The following is a 10,232-nucleotide window of genomic DNA, read 5'->3' as shown; positions in this document are numbered from 1 at the left end:
ATCTTTTATGCCCTGTTCTTCTTAACTCTATAGAAGCGACAGTGGCTAAACTCCTGTAACCTGGTCTTCTCTCTGCTGGGGAAGCCATAGATGACAGATGAGAGCTGCTGGCTACTGCGAGTTCCTCAGGTCGTGGTCCCACCACCACGTGACATCGGACTGACACCGACGAACAACCATGGCGCCACCCAAAAGCCTCATTTGAGTGAGCTCGTGGTCATATCTTAAGAGAGAACATGCTCAACTCCGACAAATAGATCTGTGATGGACAACCAAATTTTGTCAGGAGTTGTTGCGCTCTGTTGAGCGATATGGTTGAGTAGGAATGATATGGTGTTTAACAAGGTTAAAGCTAATACTTCCATGACAACAAAACAAGTCTTGTCAAGTTTGGACTTAGCCATGGTAAAAAATCAGACCATCTCGTGCTAAATATACATATGTCCATCTCATGGTAAAATCACAGATTTAGACATATTGTAACATATCCAAGTCACAATAAAATTCAATATGGTAAAAATTCAAATTACATATCCATGGTAATTCTAGTCTTTAAGTCATGGTAAAAATTCAGACTTAGCCATTTTTGCATATGTCTGTCCCACGGTAAAAATCAAATTTGACAATGTCCAAGTCATGGTAAAAATCCAGGCTTAACAAATTTCAGCATGTCCATCTCATGGTAAATTTAAAGACTTAGCCAAAATTTTATATATCCATCTCACGGTAAATTTAGGGACTTAGCCAAAATTCTAAGTTGCCGGTGATTGTGAGGTAGGGTGAAGTGGCGAGAAAAAAACCTGAGACGGAGGAGAAATAAGAGGAAGAACGCTCAGGGAAAAAGTGCAGGCTGGGTTAAATGCAGGTGTCTCGGCGCCATTCACTATGGCGCCGAGCTCGGCGCCAGTCACTCTGGCGCCGAGCCCCTGGCAGGCCATTTTCCCGTGCCCAGGACCTCGGCGCCAGTGACCGTGGCGCTGAGCTCGGCGCCAGTCACTTTGGCGCCGAGCCAAGGGTCTATTTCTAGAATTCTTTCCGCCAGAGATCTATTTAAGAGAAACTTTCAAAAAAAAAAAAGACCAAATAATAAAAAGTTCAGAATCAGTGGCGGACCTAGGGCCCAGCGACCTTCGATGCCCGCCCAAGCTCCAACGACCGCACGCGCTTGAGATACTTGTCGCGTCACAGTATGCTGCAGGCTTAAAACTATGTTATTTTACTAGGCAGCGTGTCTATGTGTAGCTACCAGACAAGTTTTATACTAAAAATTCACGGATCACACAATAAGATAACAATATTATAAAATTAAATACGAACGTTAAAGTAATATTTAATCTAAAAAGCAAAGTTCGTAAAATTAACACGGTTAAGGAGAGCGTGGCGTCGCAGGCTCACAAACTATCGTCATGTTCGCTTGGCTTATAATCCATACTTTTACGGCGAACGAACAATATTTTTCTCTCACAACAAATCAGCTAACAGTACTTTCAGTCATGACTTATCAGCCAAGCGAACAGGACGTATAGTGTATAGACATTTCCATCCGTTGCAACAGAAATAAATAATGCCCTCATTTTTTTTAATAAAGGATAGAAACTATCCGGCTTCATCTACCCGTGGGTAGAATCAGACCAAATTATTACAGCATCAAAAATTAAAGAAAGAAATTGACCGAAGAAAATACATCCCCAACAAAGAGCTCGAGTAGTCCTACGTGACCTTTGACTTCCACCATGATGTCAATTCCACAGAATAAGATCACCAACGTCAAGACGAAGCCGCCAAACACGTTTGTCAGACCTAATAAAGGTACTGAAAACGTTGGACACCGACCACCATTGAAGACTGGATGCTTCTTCCTTGGCAACAGCACGAAGCACTTGGTGTAAACCACCAAACGCCGAGCTGTTACGCCAACGAATGTCGCCTCCGCCTTGAGCTGAACACCGAACAGGGTAACCACACGGGAAAACTGCCCGGCCTTGGCGATCAAGAACTTCGACGACGCGCCTGCGCCATCGCCGCCGGCCCGGAGAAACCAGGCTAGGTTTTCACCCAGTTATTGAACGGCCGCGGATGCAGCAAGGGACGGACTGACCAACGGCTTCAGCAGCGCCTTCAACAAGGTGCGTGGCACAGAAGTTCCACCGCCGCCGGCCCGGCGTAACACGCCAGGCAAGGATTTCGCCCAAGCCACCGCCACCACCGGAAGGTCACCATCAGAGACGCTCAGAAGACGGGCATCCCCGGTGCTGACCGTAGATCAGATCCAGACCCAGGGGGCCCAATCCTGACCCGCCGCCACCGCCGCCAGACAAACGGCACGCCGGCCGCCGCCGACGATCCACCACCACACAGAGCAGGGTACTGCCGGCAGAGGGACAGCACCAGCCCAGACCGAGGACGCCAGATCCAGGCCCGTAGGGCCCAAATCCGCCCGTCCGCCGCCACGGCGACTGCACACCGATGACGGAGAAGTCCGCCACCGCCGCACCGCCCTGCGCCCGCCGCGCTCGCCCCCCACCTGGCCGCGTCGTCCAGCGCCGCCACACAACCGGCTGAGAGGGCCACGCAGCCGCCATCCCGGCCGGCCGCGCGGCCTTGCCGGCGGACCGCTCCGGCGGCGGCGCGACTAGAGATTGGAGGGGAGGGAGAGGGCGCGGCGGCTAGGGTTTGGAGGGGAGGGAGAGGGTGCCGGTCTTTGTTTGATAAATATAAATATCTAGATTTTTATATAAACGATCAAATTCTGTATTGTTAAAAAAACAATAATATGAGGGAAAATAAACTTAAATTGTAGCGTAGACCATAGATACAGAATCACTGATCGTCAGCAATGTCTAATACAGTAATACCTCTTGCTAGAGTCTAAGGTCACAAGCAGAGCAGCTCCTGATTGCCTGATTGGCTTATTATTAACAGCAGTTCGATATGGATGACGAGACGTACCTCCTATTTCTCGGCTGCTGCTCGGCGACTCGACGCTCGACCGCTGGCGGCCGGCGCAGACAATGGCTAAACCAAGTTAGCACAAACAACTCCCTCCAAATTCAGTAGTAAACTGATAGTCACTTGAGATAAAGTACCAAACAATTAGGTTTAAAATTGAGAGAAAAACAACTCACTCTAAATTTAGTAGGAAACTTATAGTCACCTTGACTACAACACAGGAGCAGCCTAGAACCTTCCTCGGATAGCCCTCAGAGGCTCATCTTGTGCTTGTAGCTAGTGTCCTCCCTGCATAACAAAGCAAAACAAAACGAAGCAGACATTATTCCTAGATACAAAGGACGCTTTGAAAAAAATGAAACCAACAATTAGCACAACAGTAGTGGGAATGGTTTATTTGGCTAATAGACCATGATTTTGCAGGCCTGTGAAGTTTTGGCATGCAACATGAAACTGGACTGGCCCTGAACAATGACTGCTCACTTTTGGAAAAATCTAAAATGCTCTAGGCTTCATCTGAGTTAATTCGTCAAGAAAAACATGATCAACAATTTACAACCATGGCTAAAAGAGAAATATAAAGCAAACAACACAAATTTGGACCTCTACCAGAAATAAAACATCATGATAAGTAAAGCTCATGCTCCATTTATAAATAACATCAAAAGTACAAGTTTGAGCGATAAATATAACACGCAGGATTGGAACCAATCAGAATGGTCAGGTAATGGAACCCTTGCTAAATCACAAATTAAGTATGCACGTGAAGATAACTAAAAGGCAAAGTTATTAGTTCTCTACATGAACTGATGATATGTGGCATGATTACCTTTGATCACTGAACCCAGACCAATGTTGAAACTGAATGGCTGCTAACTATTTTCCCACTCTGAATAGCCAAAATAGTTGCCAAGCTTTATTAGGTAAGAATCGTATCTCTAAAGATATAAGAGTTATTTGGTTTCTACTACATGTTAATTTACATATATTAGTCCACATCCTCAGATCTAATTTTTTAGTGCATATAATTCTCAGTCTGATTGCTCTCAAATATCTTTAGCGACAAAAAATAATAATGTCACAGTCTACAAAAGTATTGGATATGGTTGTGTGATGACTTAGGCACCTCTGAACTCTGAAGCTATGTGAAGCTATTGTCAGATTTCGTTCAGCCCCCTATATGATGACTTAGGCACCTCTAAAAAGAATTCATACTGAATTCAGTCTTCAGTTCGGAAAAGTTATGAAAATACATGCATATTAGCCGAGCCTGGTTATAAATAAATGGGGTTAAACATTGTTAGGTTCTAATTAATACCGTGCTCTGAATAAGATCCTTTAGTCTAGTTCTTAAAATACTACATTCTGAAATTTCAGGTTTTGAAATGGATCAGATGGGAGCATCCAGCATTGAATTACAATTCATGAAGTTACAAAGAAGGCACATTAGCTAGCAAGGAATGTTGGGAATGAGGATTGGCCAAGCAAGGTTTGGGAGGCGTATGTACTTTGTATAGAGGCCGTCGGCCGCACCCTGAGCAAGACGGTGAAGGTGTCCTCTGCAGCAACGACGTAGCCGCAGCCCGCAAGGGCGTCCCTTCAGTCCAGCCATGGTGTAGAGGACCACTATGGCGACGATGTAGTTCGTATCTCCACTTAAATGGAGTAGTCTCTACCGCAGCGGTTGTTGGAAGGTGACTCCACGGTGATGGCAGTGGATTGGATCAACGTTGTCGGATCATGAACAGTAAGTGGGACGAAAAAAAACTAGAATTCTGTGGTACTCATATATTATTTTGTCGTCCCTAGTCAATACTTCAGAGACAAAACACATCTCTATGTAGACACTACCATTGGACCTCTTCTTAAAATGGTCTTGGTCATTTAATAAGCATATGTAACCATTTATGCACAACAGTAATAAAAAGTTTTGAATGTTTGTTATCTCATTGTAACCATTTGCACAGTAGGAGTGAAATCTCAAAACCCAAATTGCGAGAAGTGATCCACACAATGGAATGTATACTCTTATTAATTATCTGATCATTATTTTTTGTACCGTAACGATGTGCAATTGAGCAGTCGTAAATTAGAAATCAGAAATTTAAAAACAACTAATAAACGATGGTGTGAGATGTGTTAAAAACAATTGATTGAAGACCAGCAAAAGACAGCAAAGTAGAGAGAACTTCAGAAGATGAACAACCCAGGTGAACATCTGACTCAGATTGACAGAGACCTGAAATAGAGAAGCTTCTAGTCTAAAACAAAATTGAGTATGAGACTATGAAACCTTCATGCGTTCAACGATTGTAGGACCAAGGCCACATGATTCAGATTGCGGGATCAAAGCTGAAGTTATTGGATCATGAACAGTAAGTGGGAGAAAAAAAACCTGGAAGTATGCAGTGCTGCCGGCGACGTGCGTTGGGCGTCTCTGTGTGCGGCGGTTGTGGTGAGCCTGCGTTGGGCAACGGCGTGCGCGGCAGCTACAGGGAGCCTGCGTTGGGCGACGGCGTGCACGGTGGCGACTAGCCTGCGTTGGGTGATGGCGTGCACAGCGGCTACGGCGAGCATGCATAGGTTTGGATCTCTGAACTCCTCCCGCGGCATCTTCCGAGTTCCGATCGACCGTGTGAGAAGACGAATGGGCACGCCAGCAACAAATGACGCCCTACAGGCAACAAATGATGTCCTTTGGTCCTGCATGCAATTGCTCCCCACACGGGTGTAATCTCCTTTCATCTATTGCGCCGGAGTGGTAATCATCGTTGGTTATTTCCTTATTGGTCATGCATGCAATCTCCTTCCATCTATTGCGCCAGGCGAACTTCGATCGAGGCAAGACGTCGTTCTGTTGGGTGGAGGTTAACGTTTCCGGAGATTACCTTCCTTCTATTTGTCGGTGATTGACCTTCCTTCTATTTCGCATGGGGCGGGCAGAGCGTCACGGTGGAAAAAATCGCACGGGTTGAGACAAAGGTGAGACAAAGTTTTTGTCGCAATAAAATGATGTCTCCTGGTCTTTTTAATTGTGAGAGATCAGCGCCTTAAGTTTCGCTCGAGCTCCGTCCGGTCGCTGGGCCCGCTACTACAGTGAATTCAGACATTCTGTTATGTTCTACTATATCGCTGTCTTCATAAACAACAAAGTTCTTCTTGCACGAGATCTGAGTTTGCGTGTGTGTTGTGTGTGTGTGTGTATATATAGATAGATATGAATACTACATGCTTATCTTTGATTTGATTTGATGTTTGCAACATCAATCATCCGGGCATGGAAGACCATACCAAAGAATATCTCCAGAAGGATACTATCCGTGCGCGATGAAGGACAGCGCAAAAGGAATATACAGTCACTCTACTGTAGCCAGGACAATTATTCTCCGTCCAGCTGTCCAGGCAACAGTAAGAAGGGACAATTGAAGACTTTGCCTCGAAGGCTCCTTCTGACGATAAGGCTCGCTCCTTCAGACGATAAGCATGGAGGACGCTCCCTTCATGCTATAAAGCGGGACGCCGGGCGCATTCATTTAGTATGGAAAGCTCCATCGAATGCTCAAGAGAAAATCATCGAAGACAATCACCGAAGCCTCAGACACACGCCACCCACTCCACCAACTCTCCACTCACACATACACCATGAAGACATGATCTCAGAAGCACTCTGAGAATCATCCACCATTAGTCGTAATCACCCATCATCACTGTATCACTCCACCTTTGTAAATTAGAGAATAAAGGAGGTCTCCGTGATCTTCCTGCGCTTGTAAGGTAATCCCTAAGATTTATGCTAAGTGCTTGGGGTTTCCCGAAAGGGAAAGCCGTATGTAAGCTTGCTCTGTGAAAATGAATTAAGCTTTCCTGTTTTAATCCATGCCTTCCTTCAAGCTCGTTCATATGGGGTGATGTCTCTATGCTAGAGACCCTAGAGGAGAAGCCTCTGCGTATGTTGTTCTCGTGTTAGCCCTGGTAGCGGCATTTGTAGAGAACCCTATGTGCGTAGAGAAGTGTTCCTTTCAGGTGGAACTGCCTGGGGAGATGATAGAGCCTAAGTCCTGTGTGTGCGTGGCTGTGGATAGCGAGGGAGTAGACCGGGTTAGCCTGGTTCTGAAGTGAGCTAGTGATGCATACGGTGAGTACCGAGTAGGACTGTCACAAGCATAGTTGCACGACCGGCTGAACTATTGATCTCGCCAGCCTGCAAAAGATCCTTAGAAATAATCATCCGCATACGTATATTCACTAAGCACTAGCTTAACTAATCGCGAAAGTAACATATCAATATTTATATTCGCTAATCACTCCCTCACTCATCCAACGTCCATAAAATAATCCCGCGTGAAAGCGACGCCACGACATACTTGCAGAGGCCTCGTGCCTTGAACAGTAAAGTGGTTGAGCCGCCCTCGTACACTGTTCATATCCCAAATTTGAATAGTAGCCGCAAATTTAAATAGTAAACGTTGAATTTGAATAGTGCTATAAATAGTAACTCAAGATATCAGAATTCGAATTTCGAATCCGTTCGAGTTCTCGTTAGAACGTACCCCCTACGCCTTGGCATCAGAGCCTGGTTATTAAATTTTGAATTAAAGGGATTTAATTATATTGCCAAGTTTAAACAAGTCGTCAGTATAACGATTAGTCAAATACTTTATTTATAATGGAAAATTTAGCAGATTCAATATTATGAGAAAAAGCTAAGTAAGATTCCTGAAGAATATAATACATCTATGCTATGTGAATGGCCTGCCATAAGAGAAAAGAAACTCTACTTTAGACGAGAAATATGTAGACTTGATAATATCAAGAAAAATAGAGAACTAAAGAATAAATATTTTAAAACACCTGTTGTGATAAAGAAACAGGAAGATGAGATAAAAACTAAAGACAAAGAGACTCATAAAGTTAAAGAAGTTGTGCAGACAAATAATATTGAATACATTACCAGTGAAGAAGAGCAATGTGAGATTAATAATAAGTTTTTATTAGAAAGTTATGAAGAAGAAAATAATACTCAAAGTTACTAAGATTTTATAGACTCTTTAGATGATGAAGAGTTACTAAATCTTGATAATGCTATGGAAGGGTTAGACATAATATCTGAAGATATTAATAGTTCAAAAGAAACAAAAATAGAATTAATGAATCAAGAAGACCGTGAACATAATTGGATAAAAGGTAGAGATGATTATAATATAAAATGTGCTTTTTGTATATTCTACCCTAGTCAAGAAAATAGACTTACATGTATTAAGCATGTGCTTCATGTCTAAGAATTACTAACCAAAAATGGAGACAAGAAGTAGAATTAGAATCAGATGATAAATTATTAGTAAGTAGAGTCAGAAATTTAGAAAATAGAATAAATAGCTTAGAAGCAGAATTAGAAGAGCTAAAGAGTAAAATAGAACTCAATGAAGCTAATAAGATAGAAGATAATCATAGAGGTCTTACTGAGTTAAATGACCAAGCAATGATAAATAGAAAAAATGATAAAGCGATACAATTAAAAGAAGCCATAATAAACTTTAGTAGCAAATATATAGTAAGATTACCATTTAAAGAAATTATAGGAATAAGAATACCTATAAAAGTAAAATTAACGCCTAATATCTCTTATAAAATATTAGCGCTAGTAGACACCGATTATACAAAAAATATTATACATGATAAATATTTTATAAAGTGTCCAGAAATAGTTCATACAATAGATCAAGATAAAGCAGAAATATCTACTGATATGTCTGGGATAAAAAAGGTTCATAATCAACTAGCTTATGATGTTGAAGTACAAATAAATAACACAAAATATATAATGGATGAAATTACAATAAGAGATCTATCTATGATACATGATGATATGATATTAGGATTAAGATTTTTACAGTTCTCTTTACAAACAACTATCATACATGAGCAAGGAATAATATTTATTCCTTACCAAGACAATATTCCATATATAACAGAAGTACGAAAGACTATAAATTCTACTTCAGGAAAGACCAATTTGGAACTCCAAGGATCTGATGAAAATGTCCCTAATAATTATATAGATGAAGAGCTAGGTAAAAATATAGAAGAGTTTCATATAGCAAACTCATGCATAGAATATATCAGTTTGCAATCATTAGCACCAAATTGGTATAGAGATATAAAATCTAAAAAGGATATAGATAAAATTGTAACAAGATTGAAAGATATTCAGATAATCGGAGAAATACCAATGAAGCATTGGGACAAGAATGGTATATTATATAAAATTAACATAATAAATCCTGACTATATAATTAAGATAAGTCCTATAGAAGCAACACCTAAAGATATAGAAAAATTTATGATGCATATTGAAGAATTACTAAAATTAGGAGCTATAAGAGATAGCCGAAGTCCTCATAGATCAGCTTCATTTATAGTTAGAAATCATGCTGAAATAGCCAGAGGAAAGTCAAGAATGGTTATTAATTATAAAAGACTAAATGATAATACTATAGATGATGCTTATAATATTCCAAATAAGCAAGAATGGATAAATAGAATACAAGGTAGTAAATATTTCTCAAAATTTGATTTAAAAGCTGGGTTTTGGCAAATAAAAATAGCAGAAGAATCAATAGAATGGACTGCTTTCACATGTCCTCAAGGTCATTTTGAATGGCTAGTAATGCCCTTATGATTAAAAAATGCCTCTGCTTTATTTCAAAGAAAAAATGCAAAATATTTTTAATGAAAATCAAGAATTCATATTAGTTTATATTGATGACTTATTAGTTTTCTCAAAATCCTATAAAGAGCATATAGCTCATCTGGAAACCTTCTTTAGAAAGGTAGAACAGCATAGGTTAATATTGTCTAAAAAAATAGAGATATGTAAGGAAAAGATAAATTTTTTATGTCATGAAATAGGAGAGGGAAAATCTATTTACAAGATCATATTGCAAAGAAAATCTTAGAATTTTCAGATGTTATGAATGATAAGAAAACCCTGCAGCAATTTTTAGGAATAGTCAATTATGCTAAAAATTATATTGAAAAATTAGCTAAGCTAGCTAGTCCATTGTATGCAAAATTAAGAAAAAATGGGCAAAAATATTTTAATTCTGAAGATATAAAGTTAATAAGAACTATTAAAGAAAAGGTCAAAGATTTAAAACCCTTAGAGTTACTTTTAGATGATAACTATTTTATTATAGAGACAGATGAATCCAAGTTAGAATGGGGGTGCAATATTAAAACAAAAACCACATAAGTACTCTCAAAAGTTAGAAGAAAAAATATGT

Source organism: Miscanthus floridulus, chromosome 3, assembly GCF_019320115.1.
Source record: "Miscanthus floridulus cultivar M001 chromosome 3, ASM1932011v1, whole genome shotgun sequence".
NCBI lineage: Eukaryota > Viridiplantae > Streptophyta > Magnoliopsida > Poales > Poaceae > Miscanthus > Miscanthus floridulus.
This window is presented reverse-complemented; position numbering follows the sequence as displayed.